The sequence below is a fragment of the Ailuropoda melanoleuca genome, chromosome 3 (assembly GCF_002007445.2).
Source record: "Ailuropoda melanoleuca isolate Jingjing chromosome 3, ASM200744v2, whole genome shotgun sequence".
In the NCBI taxonomy this organism is placed as follows: Eukaryota; Metazoa; Chordata; class Mammalia; order Carnivora; family Ursidae; genus Ailuropoda; species Ailuropoda melanoleuca.
Genome location: NC_048220.1, coordinates 23,029,824 through 23,035,958, shown reverse-complemented (window position 1 = coordinate 23,035,958; position 6,135 = coordinate 23,029,824). Strand labels below are relative to the sequence as shown.

The 6,135-nt window shown below is 51.4% G+C and overlaps 1 protein-coding gene across 1 annotated transcript in view; it reads left to right on the top strand.

The window, feature by feature from the left end:
• The window catches only part of VDAC1 (voltage dependent anion channel 1), a 28,791-nt gene that overhangs the window by 510 nt on the left and 22,146 nt on the right, over positions 1-6,135 (top strand). The gene's annotated exons all lie outside the window — the stretch shown is intronic.

The following is a 6,135-nucleotide window of genomic DNA, read 5'->3' as shown; positions in this document are numbered from 1 at the left end:
AGGGAGCGGGAGCGCCCGCGCGGGCCTGGCGGGAGCGGCGGGCACAGCAGGCCGCGTGGGCCGGCGGCCAGCGGGCCCGGGAGGGGGAGCGGGAGGCGGGACGTCAGGGGGCGCCTGCGGCTGGGACTCGAGCCTGCGGGGACCTGCGGGCGGAAGGGCACGGGCCGCTGCGGGAAGGCCAGGCCGGCTGCAGGTCTAGGTGACCTTTCCCGGCGGCGGCCTCTGGCCCTGGATCCCGCCAGCGCGGGTCGGGCGGGGGACCGCCTGCCACCCACGCTCGCCGCTCCCACGGACGTGTGAGGGCCATGCTGTCGCCGCGGGGATGAGTTCCTGTGACGACCGTGGCCCTTCGCTCCCAGCTCCGCACGCCTTGTCCGGCCTGTCTGGTCCACGCCCAGAGAAGCTGGCGGCCGGCACTTGTCCGCCGGTGCCACCTTCTTACGGGGCGGAACCGGAGGCTGAGAGTCGAGGCCGCTGGGGCCTGGGCAGTAGGCTAGGCCTTGGGGGAGGACGCCCCGCGGGGAGCGGATGTGGCCTCCTTGGCCTTAGGAGGGATTCCTGGTTCGTTTGCTCATTCATTCACCGAGTGTGGCGGTGCTTTCACGGAAGTGGTTCAGGGCCCTTGGATTTCAGGACTGCAATCCTAGTGACTTGTCCAAGGTCACACAGCGGGGGCGATACTAAGCCTGAGTTTTCATCTCCAGAATAGGAGCAATTATAGCTCTACTTCGTTGGGTTTTTGGGAAGAATGAAATGAGTTGGTTAACGCAGAGCCTTCGGTAGAAACCTTGACAGCCTTGAGGCTTTTTGGGAAGATTAGCCCGTCTTCTGCAGACCATTTTTACCCCACGTGGTGTTCTGGAAAGGGTTCAATAAACATAGCCACTGTTGTTTTAAACATTATTACTAAGCACCTGTGTGCCAGGCATTGAGTAATTTTCAGGATAATTCATGAAAAATCCTCAGTTTATAGACAGACAAGGTCAGGCTGAAGCAGGAAGTTGCGTGTGGGTGCAGAGCTGAGGGAAGCCTAGCTCTGTTTGACCTGAGGGAAGCCTAGCCCTTGACCAGCCTCACCTCTCTGGGGGAGATAGAGAATGAACCCTTCCTTTGCCTAATACTCAGTTGGCAAGGCCAGGGCAGACTGCCCAGGGCTAGCCTTATTTCTCCACCCCAGCTCTGGACTGAGTTTACAGTGTTAGGCTTAAGCCCTGTGCAGCTTTGTTTTCAGTGCCTGGGGTGGTGCCACTTGGCGCACAGTAGGTACGAGAAGGGTCTGTGGGGGTAAAGGCACTCTTGCTTTTTATCCAAGAGGCAAAGCACCCTTCCTGATGGAAGGATAGTTTTTTGCATTGCAGCACATGGCTTATAGTAGGTGCTCGTTGAGTATTTGTGAAATTATTGAATGGGCATACATACGTAAGTGGCTGCAGGCCCAGACCGTAGTCTCTTGATCTTGGACATCGTTTCTAAGGACACACATCTCACTCGCTTCCAGAAAATAGCCTTGCTTAGCAGAGAGTCACACATGTTTCAAGAGCTGCAGTGGAATGTACAGCCCTCAAGCGCTGGGAGGTAAAACTGTGTCCTAATTTGAAATCACTGCTCTAAACATGTTACCTTCATTCTGTGACTTTTCACGTCCTGTGGGAAACCTGTAGAACTGGTGTTGCTGGGCCTGCAGGGGAGGGTGACCCAGGTGAATGGGATTCCCCTAAGGTTTTGGGCCTCTGCCTTTCCCCTTCTCTGATGGTGGATGGGTTGGTAACTTCTGCGGGAGTTGTCCAGAGTGAGCTTGACCCTGGGGTCAACTGCTCTCATGTTGATGACTTAGTTTTATTTCTGTATCCTATTCTGTAATAGAATATATTCTATACTATAATAGGGGCCATCTGTAGACACAAACACAGCAGCTTAGCAGGACCATATAGTGAGGAGTTGCCTGTGGGCTGCTGGCCCCAATGGGCGCTAGGCAGATGTGGACAGTACGCTTCGAGCTGGTGGTAAGGAGGGACATTGACCCCCACCTTTACCTACCGGTAAGGTGCTCCCAAGGCCTGCAGTTCACTTTGCCCTTGGTGCAGTTTCTCATGGCCTGACCTCTTGGTTGGTGGTGACTGAGAGAGGCATGTGTGTGGTTCAGAGCCAGCCCAAGCCTGTAGGCAGCCCCTCAGGGTATTCGGAGGGTCTGTAGCCTTGGACTCCCTACAGAGTCCTCTGGTAGCCGCTGAGGAAATGTGGCCAGTGGGATCCTCAGCTGGGCCTGGGCACAATCCCCCTTTTCACTGCTTGCTCCCTGGGGGTATGGGTGATTGGGTATCTCTGCCCTTTACCCAGAACTGTGCTGGAAGGAGTCTCGGAAAGCACATTGAGTTCACGACACTCTGATGTGAGCCACTGGATCACAGGTCAAGTCAGTCTTGTTCCTCAGTGTCTTCACTGTTTGATCATCGTCATCAAAACAGTCGTTCTTGAGAGCCTGCTCAGCACCCTCGTGGGGGCATCACATATGCTCTGTGACATTGAATCCACCATCCTGCAAGCCTTGGGCGAGAGGTACTGTTGTTTCCTTTTCATGGGTCAGGAGGCTTGAGCCCGGAGTTGGGATCCAGGGCGTGGCCTGGCTAGTTTCAGTGCTGGCGGTTTCACACTGAGGTTGCCATACCAAGGGGCCACTTCGACGAGCTAATAGATGTGATCGCATTTTGAAAGATAGAATTTGCTCTTCAGTGGAGGAGTGTTCTTTCACTCTGGTCGGAGTGAACATGTGTATGGCTGGGTGTAGGCTGGCTGTCAGTGGATTGCAGTGGATTGCAGTCAGTGGAGTCACTCCTCTTTGTTGCAAGGACAATGACTCTGGGGGTCAGGAGAAAGGTCAGTTTTTTCTGCAATAAAGTAGGAGGCATTCTAGGACTGACCTGGAGAATATTCCGCTGAACAATACCTCATTGTGGTCAGGGAGGACTCTGGACCCTGTGGTTGAGGGTGACCTTTTGATAACTTGCATAGCATTGGTAATTATAATAAGAAATATATAAAATGTAAACCTCTACCAAAATACTGTGGTTGTTGCATATCTCCCAGATACTATTCACTGTATTTTTTTTTTTTTGAAGACTTTATTTGACAGACAGGGAGGGAGCACAAGCAGGGGTAGTGGGAGAGGGGGAAGCAGGCTTCCCGCGGAGCAGGGAGCCAGACGCAGGGCTTGATCCCAGGACCCCGGGACTATGACCCGAGCCGAAGGCAGACACCTAACGACTGAGTCACCCAGGTGCCCCTGTATTAAGTATTTTATGTTAACAATCTAATTCAGTCCTCACAAAGAAAAGAAAAAAAAAAGGTCACATATCTAGAGAGTTTTGGAGTGGTATTGGAACTCAGGGCTGTTTACTCCCAAATCTACCTTTCCAAGCACTGTTTGTTTTAACCCCACTGGGTCAAGCCAGGTAGCGAGGCTCCAGGGAACTTGAGGAGTTTGAGGCCAGGCGGCAGCCCTGTGTGCGCCTGGGACTCAGACCTTGACATGCTGCCTGCAGCCCGGGCTTTTCTTCCCTTGATGGGTGCCCTCAAGTCAGTTACATTGTCTTGAAGTTTCTTCTGGAAGACTTTGCTGGTGGTGGCCTACCTCCCAGAGTGTTCTAAAATAGAAGCAATGCTAGGAAGCTGGGCTGCCCAGTGTGAGACTGTCGTGGAGTGGGAGGGAAGGACAGCTGCACTGGGAACACAGATTTGCTATCAGAGCGCAGGACGTTGGCTTTGCCAGCATCCTGTAGACCTAACCAGGGGCTGCCTTTTTCGTGAGAAAGTGTGGGATGAGGGTGTGTGGGGAGGCTTCTGATGGTGTTGGTCCAATATATGGGCTCTCAGAACTGGGCTGGCCTCCTACTGGGGAACTTGCTTTTCCTGGTCCCCAGAGTTGGGAGAGGTGCTTTTTTAAAGTTCTAATCCCTGGCTGGACTGATGCTCCTATATGCTGGCCCAGTTTTGCTCAAACCACCTCAAATGCTGTTAAGAGAAACAGCAGAACCAAAGGCTTTCCTACAATTTTCCCTTTCTAAGGGAAATTCAGGATGGTGATGGTGATGGAGGGATTGCCATGTTGGTCAGGGTCTTTGTAGGAATCAGGTGCACACTTAGGTGTGGTCATCAAAGAAAGTGTAATGAAAGGATCATTTGCAAAAGTGTGAGCAGAATGTGGAGCACCTGACAAGTGATGTGTCCCCCCACCCCCACTCTGGGTCCTTTGGAACCTGGGTGGGGCTCCTTGGCAGGAGCTGTGGCCTTGGAAAGTAGTCAGTGCCCACCTGAGGCCCAGGAGGGAGGGAGCTTAGGGAATGAGTACCCCAGCCTCGCTCTCCCATCTTTGTCTGGTGCCTCCTGTTGGCCAGAACCAACCATAGCCTTTGATAGCGGTCCATAACGATCAGGATAGAGGTGGAAAGTGGATCCGGAGGGCAAACAAAGAATATCCAGAATAGGGACACCTGATTGGCTCAGTTGGTTAAGTGTGTCCGCCTTCGGCCTAGGTTGTGATCCCAGGTGTCCTGCGATTGAGTCCCGCGCATGGGGCTCCTTGCTCAGCAGGGAGCCTGCTTCTCCTTCTGCCTGCTGCTCCCCTGCTTGTGCTCTCTCTCTCTGACAAATGAATAAATAAAGTATTAAAAAGAAAGAATATCCAGAATAATGCATTATGATTAGCACTGCCATTTCTGGAGCACTCACTGTGTGCCGGACATTCCTACATGCTCTGCCTACCTACTTACTTCGTCTTTGCAGTCATTCCGGTAGAAAGGCACTATTGTTAGACCCATTTTATAGATGGGCAAAATGAGACCCTGGGAGTCTACGTTTATCAGAGGCTTGTGCAAAGTTAAAACACAGCTAGTAGAGGCTGGTGCTGGTCGAACCTCTGCCAGGCGCGTAGCTCCTTGTAGTTGCTGTACCCTCCTGCCTGGGCACCGGGATGGGCTGGGAAGTGCCATGGCAGGGTGGCTCCTGGTGTTCAGGTCCTAGCCCTGTTGCACTCTTGCCCTTGCAGATGTTGTCTCTCAACCCCCTGGGTGTTAACCTCACTCAGAAGACTTTTCCTGACTGAGCTGAAGGCTACCCTGCTCCCTTTGTCAAGCACTGCAGTGGTGATTAGCTCTCCGAGGGGACCTGGATCCTTCTGCCTCTGCAGACGAAAGTGCTGTCCTGCCTGTTTGTTAGGCTGGGAAAGGCTGAGAGGGAGGGAAGGAGGCTTTTGAACAAGTGGCTCAGGCGATTCTCATGTACCCTAAGATTAGGGAACTCTGTCCTATTCCTGCCTCCTGGTCAGGGTGGCCAGAGCCACAGGTGGTTCCCCTATAGGCCTTGCTGTTAACCCTGCCGTCTCAGTGTAGTTTGAGTCTGTTCTTGGAACCAAGATAGATACTTTCCACACGGCTTTTCCTTTTGGCCACTTTACTGCAACAGTCTTTTAGAATGTGATTTACTGTGGTGTCATGAAGGCCACATAGCTCAATTTCACACACATTGGGTGGATTTTTTGGTTTTCTGTCCTTAAAAAAAATTATCAATATGTACCAGCAACTTAAATAATGAAGTGTAATAAACATGGAAAATCCTATTTTAACTCCACTCCTTCCGTAAACTCCCAGGCAGCCACAATTTGCAAATGGGTTTGTAGCTTTTCAACATGCTTTTCCATCCTTCACAAATGTGTGAACTTATAAATGTGTATATAAAAGGGTTTTCCTTTAATAACGTGGAATTACGCATTGTCTGTGATTTGCTTTTTTCATTTAACTACAGCTGGCCCTTGAACAGCATAGGGGCTAGGGGTACTTACCCCCCATGCGGTCAAAAATCCTTGTATAACTTTTACTTGCCCCAAATTTAATTACTAATAGCTTGCTGTTGACCAGAAGCCATATGGATAATACATAGTCAAATTTTTTAAATGATTTTTTATTATATTGTGTTAGTCACCGTACAGTACATCCCCAGATTCCGATGTAAAGTTCGATGCTCCATTAGCTGCGTATAACACCCAGTGCACCATGCAATACGTGCCCTCCTTACCACCCAACACCAGTCTATCTCATTCCCCCACCCCCCAATACATAGTCAATTTTACCACGTATTTTGTAT